The 21,027-nt window shown below is 40.7% G+C and overlaps 1 protein-coding gene across 1 annotated transcript in view; it reads right to left on the reverse strand.

The window, feature by feature from the left end:
• PCNX2 (pecanex 2) overlaps positions 1–21,027 on the reverse strand; it is a 311,805-nt gene that overhangs the window by 50,664 nt on the left and 240,114 nt on the right. The window lies entirely within an intron of this gene.

Consider the following 21,027-nt stretch of genomic DNA (forward strand, 5'->3'; position numbering starts at 1 on the left):
TACAGGTGTGAGCCACCCTACCCAGCCCGGTCATTATTTTTTAATTGAGCAACTTTGGGTATTTTATTTTTTATTCTCAGTCAGTTTTTTAGCCATACCTCTTTTATTTTTTGCAGTTTCTCTAAGGGTTATAATGTGTGTTTTATCTTATCACAATCTACTATGAATCAATTTCATGAGTCCTCCAATGATGTAAGACATTACAATGGAATATTTATCCTCTCATGTTATTTGCATTATTGTTGTCAAACATTTTACTTCGACATGTAATTTAAACCCAATGATACATTCTTATCATTTTTTGCTTAATCAATTCTAAAAGATTTTAAAAAGAAAATTATCTTTGCTCACATATTTGCCATTTCTCACAATCTTCATTCTTTTGTGTAGAATCGATTCTTCATCTAATATTGTTTTTTAGCCTGAAGAACGCCTTTTAATGTTTCTTAGAGTGCATGTCAGTTGGTGATTATCTCAGCTTTTTTAAATCTGAAAATATTTTAATTTTGTCTTTATTCTTGAAGAATATTTTTCCTAGATGTAGAATTATGAGTTGATAGTTTTTGTTTTTGATTTTTCTTTATGCACTTAAAAAAATTATTCCATTGTTTTCTGGCTTGCATTATTTCTTTTGATAAGTCAGAGAAAATTCACACTGTTGGTTCTCTCTTAATGTATGTTTGTTTTTAAACTCTCTTATGCTCTTGGTAAGATGATGATTACAAATCTCACATGCACTTATAATTTTTCTTTACCTTTAATTTTCAGAAATTTGATTATTACACATTTAGGTTTGGCTTTCTTTGTGTTTGTCTTGCTTGAGATGTATTGAGATCCTGGGATCTATGGATTGACATTTTTCATCAAGTAAAAAAATTTGGATAATATGTCTTCAGTTGCTTTTCCACCCCTATTTCACACTTCTCCATTTAGGACTCGAATTACACATATGTTAGAATACTTGATATTGTTTCACAAGATATTGGGTCTCTATAGTTTTCTTTAGTCTTTTCATTATTTGCATCAGATTGGATAGTCTCTATAGCCTTGAGTTCATTGATCTTTTCTGTTGTTGTTAAGCCCATTTACTGAATTTTTTATTTCAGATATTGTATTTTTTTTCAGTTCTAGAATTTTAAATTTTTGGTGTACTTTTCCTATTAATATTCTCCATATGTTCATTCATTATGATCATTTTTCCTTTGAAATCCTAAACATAGGATTACCTGGTGGAAACTTTTTTTTCTATTAACTCTAAAATCTTTGAGTGTGTTTCTATTTATAGTTTCATTTTCCTGGTTATGAGTCCCTTTTTTCTGCTTCTCTGCATATCTAGAAACTCTTGTTATATGCTAGATATCATTGATGTTATAGTCCTGGCAGTGTGAACTTTTTGTCTTCCTTTTTAAAAGAGTCATGTTCTGTCAGGTAGTTAATTTATTTGCCCATCAGGTTATCAGCTTGATCCTTTTAAAGCTTGTTTTAAATCTTTGGCTGGGAAGGTCCAGAGTAGTCCTTGTTCTAGGGTGATAATATCTCTACTCCTAAAGCCTGGTCTTTTGGGGGTCTCAACTGAATGCCCAAGATGTTCAACAAGGTGTCCTCACTGGCTATTTGGAGCCTCTACATTTCTCAGCACTGCATAGCCTACATAATCTTTGTTTATATCACATCATTCCAGTTACCATTCTGTGTCAGGCTATGCCTACACAAGAGCAGGTTAATATCCATCTAATCATGAAAGGGGATCTCCATGCAGATTTCTGCAGCTCCTCTTTGCAATTCACTCCTGTCTGGTACTCTGACCTACAAAGTCCAGATACTTCAGTAGCCCAGGACTCAGATTCTATCCCCCTAGTTCAATAAGACCACAGTGCTTTGTTTGGGCTCCAGCTTCCTATACTGTGAACAAGAAAGCACCTCTAGAAAGAAAGTGGAGGCAGTTATGAAGCTCATTTTGTGTATTTCCTTTCTCTCAATGATAAGGGCCCCGAACTGCCTGTTGTCCAATATCTGCAAAGTATTGGTTAATGTAATTTTTCAGTTTTATAATTGTTTATGATAGTAAGAATATTTCAGTACTGGTTATTCAGTCATGGCCAAAAGAATGTCTTTGAATCTTTCTACATGTCTTTGGAGACTTAATTGAAACACAAAACATTTCGCTTCACCCACTCCCACCCCTATTCATTATTCACTTCTTCTGGGATCTTATATCATTATTCACAGTGTCTGGTAATTAGCAGGTGCTAACAAAGTTATTGATGCAATGATTGAATGGACAAATAAAACAGTTCTTCTCCAGATCTCTGTCTGAACAGGCACCAGTTGAGGAACTCCACAGCAGTATATTGTATTACCTTACATGTGGTGGCAGAGAAAGAAAGGCTATGTTTAGACCAAGCCTCTATATAGAACCCAGGAGTAAGATGACTATAATATGCCAGAGATGGAAAACTACAACCTTCAAATCATAATGCACATTCAGAGCTATTAGGATAGCAGTCTATGAAATAGGAGTCCAGGTCGGGAAGGGGAAAAGCCAAGCAGGCTGCATACATAAAAAGGGAGACAGTTAAAGCCTGATCCCAAATCTTCGGATTCCATTTGTCTTTCTGCCAGACCTCCTCGCTTTGGCTCTTGGCTGAAAGCATTCTTTTTTTAAAAAAAACATTTCAAGGGTCTCTTAACTCATTCTACGATAATAAGCGTTTCTTCCCTCTGGTGAAGATGTATGGAAATGCATACTGGACTATAAACAGTGGGGCATCCAGAGAGTAATGGCCACCATAACCTGACCGCTCTGCACACTGGGACTCTCGGACTGCAGACCCTAGGCTCCGGGGGGGTGGGGTCTCAATCTGCCACAGTGACACGCTAACACTGGCTTGCTATACATTAATAACAATTTAGGAAGAAATTATCTTCCAGTGGAGGAAATAAGACCGTTTTCTTTCTGTCTTTTCTTTTTCTTTTTTTTTTGAGATGGAGTTTCACTCTTGTTGCCCAGGCTGGAATGCAATGGCGCGATCTTGGCTCACTGCAACCTCCACCTCCCGGGTTCAAGCAATTCTGCTTCAGCCTCCCAAGTAGCTGGGATTACAGGCATGAGCCGCCACGCCTGGCTAATTTTGTATTTTTGGTAGAGACGGGGGTTTCTACTAAACCTCCGCACTGGTCAGGCTGGTCTTGAACCCCCAATCTCAGGTGATCCGCCCACCTTGGCCTCCCAAAGTGCTGGGATTACAGGCGTGAGCCACCACGCCCAGCCGACAGTTTTCAGAAATATATTACACAAGGAAAAAGCATAAAGGAGGATTTTCACTTGAAGAAATTAGCAAAACTGGTTTAACAGCAGACCTCAAAAATGTGCATTCCAATTTTCCCCTTCCTTATTCTTCTATCCGGTTCTACCATTTATCACATTGAGCTGAAAGCCAGGGCTTTTTTTTCCCCCCCTTTTCATTAAACTGGGAGAGCTGGTTACATGAGTATATGTGTGAGTCTGTGGTCTGTGTATGCATGCACATGTGTGTGTCTGTGTGTATGTGAGAAGATGGAGAATTCGAATTTCTAACCATCTGAGTGAAATAGCACAGTAGACTATGAGGAACATGTGGGTGTCTCTAGATTGGTGAAAGGGCAGTTGAGGAAACAGTTTGCCATGAAGGATGGCTTAGACTTGACAGATACATCATAGCTGCCAACAGTTGAAAAGCTTGGTTCAGGTGAGTCTTGGATAATCTGCTCTTAGGAGTGAAAGAGTCACACTCAAGATCATATTAAAAAAAGAATATGAAAATAATAAAACCCAGTAATTTTGGAAAATGCACTAATTGTGTTGTCCAAATGTAAATGAAGGTCCATATTCTCAGGAAGACTCAGAAGGTTTGAAGCATATTCCCTCCAGAGGAAATGCTGAAGGTCAACCTGCCCACACAATGTGACCTTTCGCAGTCCTGGCAGAGATGAATGTCAAGCTGGCAAGGCTGTCTCTGTCTGGTATTTCCATCGAAACTGACTCTTGGCACCTTTAATTGTGGCTGTGTTTGCATTGTCACACCTTTGTCACACCTACCAATGCCAAGCCCAGACAGACTTATTTATTCCCACCTAATTTCAAGAAGGAATAAACTTAATCTAAAAGGTATACATAGTATGAAAGCAAGTGAAGAAATTTAAGTGCAAATCAGAGGTAAGACAAATACAAATACAGAAACAATGTCAAGGGTCCTAATTGCATTCTAGGATACCCAGTACATTTACTAATAGTGATCCACAGATTTCACTCCGGGCTTTCCAGAAGCCAATGTAGAAAGAAAACACAAATGGTTTCTTGTGTCTTTAAGGCAAAAACAAACTAATTCCTTGGAAGGATCATAGCTATTTCTGGCAAAGACACCAGAGAGATGATATCCCCAGGATCCTCATAAAGAGGACATTGTGCAATATGGTGAACAACATCCTTAATAACATTGCACAATAAGTGCAAGCACAAGGTTTGCCAGGCTGTTTTAATATTTCACAGTGCAGGATGCTAGAGTATGGTCGAAGTGCAATAAAGCAAAAGCATTTCTATAGGTAGTCAAAACAAGTCAGCCTTACATATGGGGCTCTCCAGAGGCCTGGCATCATCCAAGAGTAGATTCTAGAAATTCTTGAGGACTGGGAGAACTGGATACCTTTCAGGAAATCCTTGAGATGCATAATTTCTGCAATGGACTGAATGTTTGTGTCTCACCCAAATTAATGTATTGAAACCCTATCCTCCAAGGTGATAGTATTAAAAGGTGGGGCCGGCTGGGTGCAGTGGCTCACATCTGTAATCCCAGCACTTTGGGAGGCTGATGCAGGTGGATTATGAGGTCAAGAGATTTGAGACCATCCTGGCCAACATGGTGAACTCCATCTTCACTAAAAATACAAAAATTAGCCAGGTGTGGTGGCAGGCACCTGTAGTATCAGCTTCTTGGGAGGCTTCAGGCAGGAGAATGGCTTGAACCTGGGAAGCGGAGGTTGCAATGAGCCGAGATCGTGCCACTGCCCTCCAGCCTGGCAACAGAGCGAGGATCCGTCCCAAAAACAAACAAACAAACAAGAAGTTGGGGCCTTTGGGAAGTGACTGGGTTATGAGGGTGGGGCCCTCATGAATAAGAGTAGTGCCCTCAGGAGAATAGACATGAGAGAGCTTGCTCTCTCTCTGCTATGTGAGGACATTGCAGAAAGATGGCTGTCTGCAAACCAGGAAATGGGCCCTCACCAGTCACTAGATCTGCTGGCACCCGATCTTGGACTTCCCAGCCTCCAGAACTGTGAGAAATAAATGTTTGTTGTCTAAGCCACTTAGTCTATGGTATAGTTGATGCAGTAGCCTGAACTAAGACAATTTCTCTCCATCTAGTTTTGACAATTCTTATGTATCGAGTTGCAGTGAATTTTAACATATTCTTTCTGAGAGGCACAGGATTGTAGCTAACTTGTGTGGCTGGTAGACACACCTGCCAAGATGGAGGCAAGGTTGGCATTCTCTTGGGAAAGTTGGGAACTGAAGAATGGTTGCCTGAACAGAAGGTCCAGCAACCAAAAATCAAACCAAAATATTCCCTTCTCTTACGTCCCAAAAGGCCTCATGAGAGGTACCTTCCTGGCTGGGAGGCCTGGGCCAGAGGACAGGATCCATAAAGAGTGGGAAAGTGGAAGGAAAGTTAGAGTTAGATCAAACTGGAGACATTTGAACCTAATTCTGTAAGTAACGGGCAGGTAAAAGAGATTTTCAAGTCCCAAGGAAACATGAGGAAAGCTGTACTTAAGAAAATTCCCCTGAAGCTTCTGGGATTAAGAGGAACAGACCAGTGATGGGGAAACCAGCCACCCACAGTCTCATTTCAGGAACAAAGTGATAGGGACCAGAACTAGGGTGCAGGCTGTTTACCAAGAGATAAGAGGAAACATGTAGATAATGGGACTTCGAAGGGACGTTAAACATGGTCCCCTGCACCAGAAAAGCTGCTTTGAAAGAAAAGGTTGGGATGATTTACAACCTTCCAGTGAGAACACTGCGATTAAAGCCGAAATGCACAACACATTTTCAAGATTGGGCTTCTTGGTCCTTCAATTTCCCTTCTTAACTGATATGAGTACTTTGAGAAACAAATACGAGTTTTTGTTCCCAAAAATCAAATTGGATTCTACAAAAAGGAATCTAACTGGATTCATAAAAAAATCCAAAATTTCATCAATATGATTACATTTAAAACATTGTAAATGTTTAAAAATATGCTGAATATTTATTTTAGCTGAGTTTTAAAAGGATCATTGCCTTCATTAGCCACTGCAGCATGCCAGGCACTGGGCTGGTGTTCTGCATATACCTAGCAGTGAGGTGACCACAGAGGATGTTAGACAAGGGACAAAGCTCAAACCACCCAGAGAGCACAATCAGACCCTAACTCACAAAGTGGACATTCTTAGACATAGGTAGAGCTTAGCCCGTGCTTTTCAAACTACAGATGGGACTTATAGGCACAAATGTTGGGATACTTATGTTGGATTATTAGAAAATGTATTTCCTTTTGTGGTCACATAAGGTTATTCCTGAATTGATCGGGGCTACAAAAAGGAGGAGACCATCAGATATGGCCATTGCTGAGCTCTGAGCAGTTCACTTCCACAGCCCTGAGTGCACATTACAAGCTGGGAACACAAGATGTGTGAGACAGGGCTCAGTCCCAGCGAGGTTCCTTGATAGCCCCTTCTAATATCCTCCTGCATGTACAGTGGTAGAGATATTAACAGGACGAGGGCCCCCGTAACATTTTTCTTAAAGCTGGAATTCTAAATTTATATTGCCTCTTGTCAGCTGGTTACATCAAGGGCTGCTTTGTGACCAAATGAAATAATGTCAAAAAAAGACTTTAAAACGTTTTTGAATGATTGTCATTTTTAAGAAGGTCACAGTGGGATTCCCACCACCCTCCCTCCCTGCCCCACAAACTTCTCCTGCAGCTTCCATGTCATGGCAGGGAGGAACTTTCTCTGCTCCTCTTCTACCCACACTCATTTTCCAGGGACAGAATCCTAGAACATAAGCTTGAAGGAACATTCAGGTCATCTATTCCCATCCACCTGCTCTTAGAGGACATCTCTGTATTTGTGAGACCTCACTATATTTAATTTGTGGAAAGAAAGAATTGTAAGAATTTTATATTTCAGGCTGGGCATGGTGGCTCATGCCTGTAATCTCAGCACTTTGGAAGGCTAAGGTGGGTGGATCATTTGAGGTCAGGATTTCAAGACCAGCCTGGCCAACATGGTGAAACTCCGTCTCTACTAAAAATACAAAAATTACCTAGGCGTGGTGGTGCACACCTGTATTGCCAGCTACTTGGAAGGCTGAGGCAGGAGAATCACTGGAACCCAGGAGGCAGAGGTTGCAGAGAGTTGAGATCGCACCACTGCACTCCAGCTTGGGCAACAGAGCAAAACTCCGTCTCAAATGAAAAGAAAAAAAAAAAAAAAGAATTTTATATTTCAAGGAGCCTCCTTTAAGGTCGCGCAATAGAAACAAAATTCATGTAGAGATTTTCTAGGTCTTAAAAGATTTATTTTTCTATCCATTGGATTATAGTTGCAAACTTAAAATTTCTTATTCCAGTTTTAAATACTAGAATTTCTAATAAATCAGCCCCTAGGGAGAGGTAAAAATGATTTTATTTACTCAACAAAGTAAATCAAGGGACAATCCTCTCAACTGCTGTTTAATTCTGATTCTGATGAATAGGGCTTCCCTGCCATAGCAAAGACTCACTTTTTGGAGGTTTCAGCTTCCTGAAACCACCAGGGCCAGACACAGAAAGACTGAGTCTCTCTCTTTGGGAGACACTGTATGAGCCATGACTACTGCCATCATTACCATCACTAAGAAGCTGTCCTGGACACTTCCTATTCCCTAAGTGTTACACATTCACTTGGTAATCAATTCTGTTTAGATTAATCCAATCTTAAAGACAGGGAAACAGAGTGCTAATAGTATAGTTACATGACTAAGGCCACAGACAAGAACCAAAACAACGAATAGGATCAGCTTGTTGAGCCACTGAGTGAGTTCAGTTCTTTACTACCTTAGTGGCAACTTCTCCCCTAGTTCCAGTTTCTAGTCCTTCAGCAACACTGGACCTGTGTGTCTTTTAAATTTTATTTTATATTTTGTACAGACAGGGTCAGCCTCTGTCACCCAGGTTGGAGTGTACAGGTGCAATCATAGCTCACTGTATCCTCAAACTCCTGGGTTAAAGTCATTCTCCCACCTCAGCCTCTGGAGTAGCTGGGACTTCAGGCAGGCACAACCACACCTACCTAATTAATTTTCTTTTTCTTTTCTTTTCTTTTTTTTCTTTTTTCTTTTCTTTTTTTTTTACAGATGGGGTCTCACTATGTTGCCCAGGCTGGTCTCAAACACCTGGCCTCATATAATCCTCCTTGGATTACAGACATGCACCACCGTGCCTGGCTTTCAGTGTCTTTTAAATGTGATACTGGGAACCTAGAAGTGTATTGGCCCAGTATGCAATAGAGAAAAAAGACAAAAGTAGGTTTGAATAATTTATAACTTGATTTTGTGAGCCTAGCACAGATTTTACATTGTAACAATTTTACATCCCAAGGAACTTCATATTCTTTAAGATCTGCCCATACGAATAAAATTTGTTCTGTGACCTGTCTGGCAAGCTAGATTTTAAATGTTTAAATTTAAACCTTTAAATGAAACAGCACTGGTTTTTCACAGAATTTCTATTTCACAACACTATGTATTTATGTGACACTTATCAATTTAAAAAGGAATGCTTCAGAGTATCTTATCTGATGTACACATCAACCTGGCTATGCAGACATAATTTCCAGGGCGCTGATTCTCAAAAGAGACTCGTCTTGTGGAAGGGTCTGCTCTTTTGAATTTAAAATCAGTATTCTTTTATCACACACTGTCTAATGAGGCTTGACAAATTACAAGCCAAGGTTTCCTGAATTTATTTATTTTCAACCAGCTCATGGGAGAAAACGAAATTAACCAAATCACTAAGTACACATTGTAACTCACGCTGGGCAGTTTAGAAGCATAAGAATAAGAAACTTTGAAATAGATGATAGTTATCTCTGTGAGTGATATGATTTCCCACTACTCCTGCCCCGTTTAAAGATGTGAAAACTAATGCACCCAACTCTACTCAGAAGAGTCCCTAGAATAAATATTCTAATTAAAGAATATTTAATTCAAAGTTGTATTATCTTCTTTTTCTCCCATGAATTTATTTTTGAGTGCTGAATGTTAAGATATGCAGACCCTGTTCACGTTCAGCAAGAAGCCCTCTTTCTTCCCAGTTTCGCTATCTAGACAAACAGGACTTTGTCTCTCCTATTAACAGGTCACACAATTTGCAATGAAGAAAAATACGTGGTCAGGGATTCTGAATGGATAACTCATTATTGTATGGGCAAGTTTGGAACCAAGAGATTTGCCAGATTACTCAATTTATACAGACCTAAGAACTAAGCATTAGCTAATGACCTGAATGTTGTCATAGAGCAGAGAAAATTCTAGATAACTCCAAGATTAGTGGGAAAGCTATCCCTCTGTATGGATTAGCCAGCTAAGATAAAGGTTTGGGTTGGATTTGCTTTAGATAAGATTCAGTTACACAGATATTTTTAAATGTCCCCACAGGCCAGTGATTATGGGGTGTTAGCCAAACTATGAGATGGCTGATAACATTTCACACAGACAGAAACATAACTCCTATTTTTTGATATTTTCCAGACGTGGTGGTAATGTGTAGCTACATCCTGATAATTGTGCCTTTCGCTTTCAATGTTCATTCTACAAGAGCCATCTAGGTTTCATGACTTTAATTAAGTCTTGCAGAATGAACATTGAAAGCAAAATTGCTAAGACAGCCAATAATTCAAACAGCTGAGCTGCTAGAAGTGACCTACAAAGGTGCTACCACAATAGCCTTTAAGAATGAATTCTGGTAAAACCAACTTTTATTTGTTTAATTTCAACAACCAAAAATACTTTCTAAAATGGTTAATCATTTTTTTCTTTCATATTCTCTCCTTATTTAACCCACCTTCCTCCCTCTGTTCTTTCCCTCTCAAGCACCAGAGTCTACTGTACAGGCCGTGGACTTTGGGGTCAGTCACATCTAGGTGTTCATGCTCCTCTACCACTGGTGACTGTGTGGCCGTGGGCACCTTACTTAAATTCATTCGCTCAGATTTCTCATGTCGACAGTTGGGTAATAGCACCTACTTACTTTATAGAGCTGTTATAAGGAGTATTTTGATAATACAAGTAAAGAACCTAATATGGTACCTGGCATGTACTTGGTGTTCAAGAAACTTGCAACTGTCTACCTTCTCATCCAACCAATATTTACTGGGCATCCTACCATGAGCCAGTCAATGCACTGGGGAGAGTTACGTGAAAAAGCCATGAAGTGCTGCTATAAAGACACATGCACATGTATGTTTATTGCGGCACTATTCACAATAGCAAAGACTTGGAATCAACCCAAATGTCCATCAGTGACAGACTGGATTAAGAAAATGTGGCACATATACACCATGGAATACTATGCAGCCATAAAAAAGGATGAGTTTGTGTCCTTTGTAGGGACATGGATGCAGCTGGAAACCATCATTCTCAGCAAACTATCGCAAGAACAGAAAACCAAACACCGCATGTTCTCACTCATAGGTGGGAACTGAACAATGAGATCACTTGGACTCGGGAAGGGGAACATCACACACCGGGGCCTATCATGGGGAGGGGGTAGAGGGGAGGGATTGCATTGGGAGTTATACCTGATGTAAATGACGAGTTGATGGGTGCTGACGAGTTGATGGGTGCAGCACACCAACACGGCACAAGTATACATATGTAACAAACCTGCACGTTATGCACATGTACCCTAGAACTTAAAGTATAATAATAATAATAAATAAATAAAAAATAAATAAATAAATAAATAAAAAAGAAAAAAAGAAAAAAAAAAAAAACAAAAAAAAAAGAAAAAGCCATGAAGCCCCGGCCTTTGAAGGGCTCACAGTCCAATGGAGTCTGACTTAGTTAATTTTTCATAGGCCGCAGGAATAGAAAAACCTCAATGCATAAACTTTGTAAGGCTATTGAAAACAAACTGGCTTTGGTTTTCAAATTATTATTTATTATGTTATTATCAAGAAAACATTTACTGATTGCCAACCATATGGTCACATACCTGACACTAAGGACAAGGCCCTGACCTCAGAGATTCATGATTAACACAAACACTCAAACACAAATATAACTTTCATTACAACTTTATTTTAAATAAAAGAACAAAGTAATCTCTATTATTTTTTGTTTGAACTATTAGATGAGCAAAAACTGTAAATATTTGATTGATGGAAATGTAGAAAATATATACAAATGCTGTATCACTCATCACAAGGAAATACTGAGAAATGAGTAAGTTGAGGAAATAAAGTTACACAAATAATTAAAAAGGCAAATGCCCATATAACACCATGCATTTATGGTATCATTGTTTTCTCCTGCTTTCCAAAAACTCATCTTATTAGATGACTCTTTTCTGTTTCCTAAGACCTACCTCCTGTAAGACGATTTCTGGAAAACAGATCTCACCATGAGAAACATGTAGCAGCCTTACACTAATGAGGATTGTGCACGCATACCTCCATGCCTAGATCAACTTCATTTCAGTCACCTCAAAGCCGTCCATGCAGATGACCCAGCCTTAGACTACAGGATCGTCTTCATCCTCCCATGAGACAATGCTGCTTTACTGCATGCAGTTCACGTCATTTGCTATGGGAAGCCCAGGATTCCCTGCAGTCTAATTTCCTTGCCTCTCTATAGATCACATTTTCTGATCCCAACTTAACTGTTCCACCCATCCAAATCTCAAAATCCTTTCACACATGCCTCTCACCACTTGGTCAGCACTGGAAGACATCCTTGTGTTTCTCACTGATGCTCTCAGGCCATTCTGTCATCCTAATCCCATGCTCCAACTCACTGCCATCTCCTATGGCCTCTCTGGTCATTCCCACTCCTTCCATAAAGATTGTGTCTCCGGTTCAGTCACTCTCTCCACCACGCCTCCTGCCATTACTCCTGGGGATGTAAATATCCATAGAGATGCTCTTTCCAACATCCTGGTGCCCAGTCCAATCTCTACCCCTGCAAAGATCTCATCTTCCCCTCAACCTCAGCCAGTCATTCCCAGGGTGATAACACTAGAGTCTGATTATAAAAAAATTGCTTTCCCTCTAAAGATATCAGTTTGAAACATCCCATTTTCCAGTAACCACCTCATTTTTCCAGCTCATTTCCTCTAATCTTTCAACTTCAACAATCTTTGCAGCCTTCCCAGATCCACGATTCATTGGTCCTGTTTCTTACCTCTTTCACACCCTCACTTCCCTTCATCCTCAGCTTACACTCCATGGCCAAGTATTATAATCATTGTCACAACCTTACATATTAAATACATTCTCAGCTTCATGACACTCACTTGGTTCAACCCAGTCCTGGTTAGCTCTAACTCTGCCCTTCCACGCCTACATCCACAATATTGAATGTGGCTTAGAGAAAACCACACAGTTATTAATCTTTACAGATCTCTCTTTAAAATAATGATCACTAACCTCAAGTGAGTGTTTCATGCTGCCCAGCATTTGTACTACAGGTTGAGCATTCCAAATTCAAAAATCCAAAATCTTAAATGCTCCAAAATCCAAAACCTTTTGAGCACTGACGTGATGCCACAAGTGAAAAATTCCACACCTGACCTCTTGTGATGGGAACAGTCAAAATGCGGGTGCACAGCCTACAGTTTCTTCAGTGTCCCCAAGGAGAAAAAGACCCTCTTGGCCATTTATAAAAGTCACACAGCAGAAGGCCTCCTCATCCCTAGAAGACCCACTTCTTGGTCTCTCAACTGCTTCTCATGTTTCTTCCAACCTAAATAAATAAAATGCAGTGTACATTAACCTTTTAATCAAAACCCAGCACCCTGGGTGGAGACCAGGAACCTGCAGCTGTCTGCTGCTGCTCTTGCCTAGCAGCGGATCCAGGTATTCTGGTGATGTCACTGAGCTGCACAGGTACCCTGAACACAGCATTTATTCACGGTATTAATGGTGTGTCACTTTTTTTTTTTTTTTACTGTTAAGTCCTTATGTGTGAACAATTATAAGAAAATAAATGCTTATCAGTAGCACATAAAATCAGAGTCAGGAATGATGGTGATTCCAAACAACCACAGATTGCCCAATGGGTGGCTGAGATGGTGACACCTTTGCTGTCTGATGCTTCATTGTACACAAGTTTTGTTTCCTGCACAGAATTATTAAAAATCTTGCATAAGATTGTCTTCAAGCTATGTATATAGGGTTTATAAGAAACATAAATACGTATGTGTTTAGACTTGGGTCCCATCCCCAAGATATTTCATTATGTATAGGCAAATACTCCAAATCAAAAAAATCCAAAATCCAAAACACTTCTGGTCCCAAGTATTTCAAATAAAGAATATTCAACTCATATATTTCCCTATTCCCTTGATTCTTCCATTCCTATTCCATCTCTGTAACACCCGCCCCTACCTGCCTCTGTGCTGTATGTTCTCTCTTTTCTCCCACTTCTGTGGATGAATAACCATGGGTTTCAACCTCCCAGTCTCATCCCAGACCTTTGGATTCCCTCACCTGCCATTGTAGCAAGCCCTCCTCTTTCTTTTGCCTGAAATTCCTCCGTTCTGTTTCTTCTCTGCAGTGGTCCTTCTGAAGCCCAGTCCTGCCACCAGCCGATAAACTAATGCTAAGGCACACTGGCCTTTCTTGTTCTAGCAGGGATCCAATAGTTGCTCAACTTCTATGACACCAGCCATGGCCTCCAGCCATGGTATATCTCCCAAACTGGGAGATATAACAATTATATCCAATCTCCTCTCTTGGAGGGAATTATCTTCACACTGCAACAGGGAGAAGTTCAACTTTCCCCTAAATATGTCCTGTGGTGGAATTATTTTTTATCTTGTGAACTGATGAACTGTCAAAGCTTGGAAGAAACTTAGAAATCACATCAAGGCTCTAAGGAAGAAATCAAGGTTCTGATAGGCCAAGTCACTTGCGATGCTCTGTATATCCTGATAGAAAGTGGGGATTTTTCCTAACTAAAAAAGATATGGAGGCCGGGCGCGGTGGCTCAAGCCTGTAATCCCAGCACTTTGGGAGGCCGAGACGGGTGGATCACGAGGTCAGGAGATCGAGACCATCCTGGCTAACACAGTGAAACCCCGTCTCTACTAAAAAATACGAAAAACTAGCCGGGCGAGGTGGCGGGCGCCTATAGTCCCAGCTACTCGGGAGGCTGAGGCAGGAGAATGGCGTGAACCTGGGAGGCAGAGTTTGCAGTGAGCTGAGATCCGGCCACTGCGCTCCAGCCTGGGCGACAGAGCCAGACTCCGTCTCAAAAAAAAAAAGAAAAAAAAAAAAAAAAAGATATGGAGTTTTCAAGGGTCTATGCAAGTGACAAAATGAATTATACACCAGTTTTTTGTGTTTAATGAACTAAACAAACACTATGATACAAATTCCAAACAAAAACCCGAAAGCAGGAATGAGAGAAGAAGGTGAAATGGTGAGGCGGAAGGGGAAGTCCTGGTTAAGAGACAGCCATGTGGGTTTGACTAGCTCTACCTCTAACTTGCTGTAAGCCTCAGGAAAGCCTATTCATTTCTCTGGGTTTGCTTTTCCCATTAGTTAGGTGGGAGGAAGGGATGAGACTACCCCTTCGGAGGGTACTTGTCACCATCACACTCTCGGCATTCTCTCCTTAGCCCAGAGTTCACATGCATCTCACAAGAAAACTCCCTCCAATGCCTTCTGCTTTCTGTTCGTATTCTTGATCCTTCACCTCTTCACACAGTATTTTCAAGTTGCCTGGCTCCTGCTGTTGGCAGCATGGTGATTCCTCATTCATTTTTCTCCTGTTCTCATAGAAATAAGCTAACCCATCAGCCTAGGTCACTTGACTGACTAAAGAAAAGCAGAAACGGATCATCAGCTCTCGCTTTCCCATCTTTCTGTATCCACCTAAACAAAGGATGGTTAAATGGGATTTACGATTCAACAGATTCCATTTCTTTTGAAAACCCTTGAACTTGGTGCCCCCCTTTGGCCTTCTAACATTCATTATCTATTAATTTGACTTAGATTTAAAGCCAATGATTAATCTGTCCACTCTAGAAATGTTTTCCTGACAGGCTCCCTGTTTAGGTAGATGCAAGTAATACTCCTGAACTCAAGAGCAGTAGGGGCACCACAATCCTGTTTTCTTACATTAACAAGAAAATAATTTATTTCTATTCTGGAATATATAAGCCAAAAGAATAGAATAGAAAAATGGGGCTTCCTCATTTGTATTCTTTCTTTCTTTCTCTCTTTTTTTTTGAGATGGAGTTTCGCTCTTGTTGCCCAGGCTGGAGTGAAATGGCGCGATCTCAGCTTGCTGCAACCTCCACTTCTTGGGTTCAAGTGATTCTCCTGCCTCAGCCTCCCGAGGAGCTGGGATTACAGGCGTGTGCCACTATGCCCAGCTAATTTTGTATTTTTAGTAGAGATGGGGTTTCACCATGTTGGCCAGGCTGGTCTCGGACTCCTGACCTCAGGTGATCCACCTGCCTCAGCCTCCCAAAGTGCTGGGATTACAGGCATGAGCCACTGTGCCCATCCTATTTGTATTCTTGATATAGAATTTGTATCAATCATTCATTATGGTACCAGACAACAGAAATAGGATGTGCCATGAACCTTGATCATTCTTTTGGGCTGTCTGAGATCTACGCCCCGATTCTAGGTTTGGGCAATTATGTACTGCACCAGAACTAGCTAATTGTTCACCAAAGCCTTTTACTTTTTTTCCTGGGTACTCAGCTAGATAACATTTCCTAGCCTCTTTTGTAGTCAAGTCAATTGGGGACAGTAGAATGTACAAGGAAATGATGTATCCCAGGTTTAGGCCAAGCTCATAACAATCTTCCATGCAATCTCCACTTACTGCCAGCTTGGTACTGAAGTCCAAGGTGGACTTGAAATCAATGTGCTAGGGAATAGGCGGAGCTTCTATTTGCCTGAATCCTTGGTAGTGCAGAATGAAACCATCCCCTTCCCCAACTACCTCCACTCACTGATTGGACTCTATATGAATGTATAACAGACGTCTGTTGCATCAGCCACTGAAATTTGGGGCCTAATAGTTACAGCAACTAGCATTACTTCAATTAATCTACCCATTTTGTGACTCTCAGGGATAGGCAGTCACTACCTCCCATCAGAGAAACTGGAGAGTCGGACACTTTCTTTCCCGGGCTCCCTTCCATCTAGAGCACACACATGAAATCTTGGCTTTGTGAATCTGTTAAACCCACATCAGACATTGACTAATGAGCTGGAGACACAAAGAAGCAAGGTTATGTGGAATGCATTCTGGAAGGGAGGTGTTCATCCAGTTTCTGGGGGCAGCTGCGGTGGCAGTAGCAGTGTCCAGTATCCAGGCTCATGGTATCAATGACATGATGCCAGTGTCCGGATTCACTTGCCAAGATGTGACTCCTTCACAGCTGTAGTGTGATTTTAGACTTGGCTCTTGTCCAATAGCTGCAAAGCCTGCTTTGCTAGCCTTTTCAGAAATCTGTGCCCTTTGCACCATCTTCCAACAAATCCTTCTACTTCAGTTAGCTAGACTTGAGTTTTGTAGCTCATGACCAAGAACTCTTATTGACACAAATGCATCCCTTTCAGGGAGGGGAAGACAGGATACTCTCTTGGTCTACAGCCTTGGGGAGCTTGCCTCCCCTCTGGAGTGTATTTCTCATTTTCTGAAAAGAGTCAGAGTCTATCCTGTGAACATTTCATGTTTCCACTAATGGCTTCAGTAGACTTCAGGAGGGAGAACAAGCCCATCTATATTTTGACTGCCTCAGGTTGGGGTGAAGTAGATTAAATTTGACCAAAATAAAGCCAGTTATTTTGGAAAACAAGAAACTGAAAAGGAAAATGCTGAAAAGAAAACTCTAAAATGTCCAAGGAGGTAAAAGAAAACAGACCTTCCCTAGGAATACTGTACTATATGTTGCAAAGAGACATAAAACAGAACAGCCATTTTAGGTTAACTGGATTCTTCCCACAATAAAAGCACGATTTAGGTTTTGTCAAGCGATGTGCTCTTTTAAAGTCCCTGTGTCCAACTACAATTGAACTGGGTTTAAAAAAAAATGTATTGTTTAAGAGTGAGTGGTATTGGGGCAGGCGAGCTGTCATTTTTTTCTCAAGACGTTGTTATGGAGCCAAAGTGACCCTTATCGCCAGGTTATATTCCTACTGTGGCTGGCAGGAACAAGGGATATCAATGAGCAATAGCAGAGATCCTCCTGGGCAGTCTTGTCTCATGTAATCTCTGCCTCTGTCTTGGGGATGGCTACATCTGTCAGTTCTGAGCCTCCTTCTGTATTTCATCTGATGAAGTTCAAGGAGTCTGGTATGTTGTAATATTGACAAATAATGCCTCCCTGTAATCATACCACTGTGTAAATGTGGCAGAGTCACTTTTTCTACCCCCAGAATCTGAGCTGTCCTTGGGAATGGCTTTAACTGCCAGAATGTGGCAGAAATGACATGGTGCCTGTCTGGGAAGCTGGGCCGTAAGAGTCCTGGAAGTGTTCAGATTTCCCCTTTCCAAACCCAAACACCACCTGGCTGTGAAGATGCCTAGTCTGGCCCCTGGGAGACTGAGTGGTCCCATGGAGGAGATCCAAGGCTCCAAGTTTGGCAGCCAGCCTCTAGACCTCTCAGCCTGGCTCATCTACCTGCTGAATGAAACTGTTCAAGCGGTCCAGGTGACAGCAGCAGCAGAACCACAGGCCAACCCATGCAACAGTGGGAAATAGCACAGCATTGCTATTCTAAACCATGAAGTTTTGTGGTGGCTAGTTACGCCTCAAGATATAATTGATCTAAGATGGGACCAGAACATTTACTGTGCTAGATTAAGAAGCACTGCTTGTGTGAGGAGCTGACAGACAGAAAAAGCACTGCAAAATTCTAAAATCTCATTAACTTGCACCCTTTAAACTCAACGATTGGTTAAGTTTGCTAAAGAAGCTAAAAATGGCACAGAACTTGTGATAGAAACTACAACTCACATTCAACTAGGTTAGCTCTAAAAGATTTTCCCTTGAATTCCAGCAAAAACTGAAAACCTTTCATCAAAAAAGGAGCAGGGGTCGCTATTCTTATACTGGATAAAACAGACTTTAAACCAACAACGGTAAAACAGGACAAGGAAGGGTATTACATAATGATAAAGTGTTCAATTTAACAAGACTTAACTATCCTAAATATATATGCACCCAACATTGGAGCACCCAGATTCATAAAACAAGTACTTATAGAGCTACGAAAAGACTAAGACAGCCACACAATTACGGTGGAGGACTTGAACACCCCATCGGCAGCATTAGACGGATCATTGAGGCAGAAAACTAACAAAGAAATTCTGGGGCCGGGCACGGTGGCTCAAGCCTATAATCCCAGCACTTTGGGAGGCCGAGACGGGTGGATCACGAGGTCAGGAGATCGAGACCATCCTGGCTAACACAGTGAAACCCCGTCTCTACTAAAAAATACAAAAAAACTAGCCGGGCGTGATGGTGGACGCCTGTAGTCCCAGCTACTCGGGAGGCTGAGGCAGGAGAATGGCGTGAACCCGGGAGGCGGAGCTTGCAGTGAGCTGAGATCTGGCCACTGCACTCCAGCCTGGGCAACAGAGCAAGACTCCGTCTCAAAAAAAAAAAAAAAAAAAAAAAGAAAAGAAAAGAAATTCTGGACTTAAATTTGACACTTAACCAATGGGACCTAACAGAAATCTATAGAATACTCCACCCATCAACTACAGAATATACATTCCTCTCATCTGTAAATGGAACATACTGCAAGATCAACCACATCACATGCTCAGCCATAAAGCAAGTCTCAATAAATTTAAAAAAAAGGAAGTAATATCATCCATACTCTTGGACCACAGTGGGATAAAAACAGAAATCAACACCAAGAAGAACTCTTAAAACCACGTACTTACATGGAAATTAAACAACTTGTTCCTGAATGACTTTTGGGTAAACAACGAAATTAAGGCAAAAATGAAAAAAAAATCCTTTTAAATGAATAAAAACAGGCTGGGCATGGTGGCTTACACCTGGAATCCCAGCACTTTGGGAGGCCAAGGCAAGCAGATCACCTGAGGTCAGGAGTTCGAGACCACCCTGGCCAACATGGTGAAACCCTGTCTCTACCAAAAATATAAAAAATAGCTGAGTGTGGTGGCACACACCTGTAATCCCAGCTACTTGGGAGGCTGAGGCAGGAGAATCACTTGAACCTGGGAGGTAGATGTTGCAGTGAGCCAAGATTGTGCCACTGCACTCCAGCCTGGCCGACAGAGCGAGACTCTGTCTTATACATACATATATATGTACATACATACATACATACATACATACACACACACAAAATACACCAAAATCTCTGGGATGCAGCAAAAGCAGTGTTAACAGAAAAGTTCATAGTGCTAAATGCCTACCTCTAAAAGTTAGAAATACCTCAATTTAATGACGTAACATCACACCTAAAGGAACTAGAAAAACAAGAACAATCTAACCCGAAAGCTAGCAGAAGGAAGGAAATAACTGAAATCAGAGCAGAACTGAACAAAATTGAGACCCCAAAATCCATACAAAGATTCAACGAAATCAAAAGTTGATTTGAAAGGATAAACAAGATTGATAGACCACTAACTAGAATAACAAAGAAAAAGAGAGATGATCCAAATAAGCACAATCAAAAATGACAAAGATGACATTATAATTGATCTTAAAAGAATACAAAAGATCTTCAGAGACTATTATGAATATCTCTATGCATACAGACGAGAACATCTAGATGAAATGGCTAAACTCCTGGAAACACACACTCTTCCAAGATTGAATCAGGAAGAAACTGAAATGCTAAACAGACCAATATTGATTTCCGAAATTGAATATGTAATAAAAAGCCTATAATCAAAAAAAGTCCTGGACCAGAGGGATTCACAACAGAATTCTACCAGACATAAGAAGAAGAGCTAGTACCAATTCTACTGAAAGTATTCCAAAAAACTGAGGAGGAGGGACTCCTCCCTAATGCATTCTATGAAGCTAGCATCACCCTGATGCCAAAACCTGGCAGAAATACAACAAAAAAGAAAGTGAAGGCCAATATCACTGATGAATATAGATGCAAAAATCTTTAGCAAACTACTAGTAAACCAAATCAGGCAGCACATCAGAGTTAATTCACTATGATCAAGTCTGCTTCATTCCTAGGATGCAAGGTTGGTTCAACATACACAAGTCAATATATGTGATTCATCACATAAACAGAATTTAAAACAAAAACTATATGATCATATGAATAGACATGAAAAAAAAAACCTTTCCATAAAATTCAACATCCCTTCATGGTAAAGACCCCCAAGAAATGAAGGATAGAAGGAATACACCTCAAAATAATAAGACTCATCTATGTCAAACAAATCGCTGGAAGCATTCCCCTTGAAACTGGAACAAGACACGGATGCCCACTCTTATCACTCCTATTCAACATAGTACTGGAAGTCCTAGCCAGAGCAGCCAGTTCAGAGAAATAAATAAAAGACATCCAAATAGAAAAAGAAGTCAAAATATCTCTCTTTACTGATCATATGATTGTATAGTCAGAGAACCCTTAAAGACTCTGCCAAAAGCCTCCTGGAATTGATAAAATAACTTCAGTAAAGTTCCAGGATACAAAATCAATGTACAAAATATAGTAGCATTTCTACACACTAGTAACATTCAAGCTGAGAGCCAAATCAAAAACACAATC

Source organism: Theropithecus gelada, chromosome 1 (assembly GCF_003255815.1).
Source record: "Theropithecus gelada isolate Dixy chromosome 1, Tgel_1.0, whole genome shotgun sequence".
In the NCBI taxonomy this organism is placed as follows: Eukaryota; Metazoa; Chordata; class Mammalia; order Primates; family Cercopithecidae; genus Theropithecus; species Theropithecus gelada.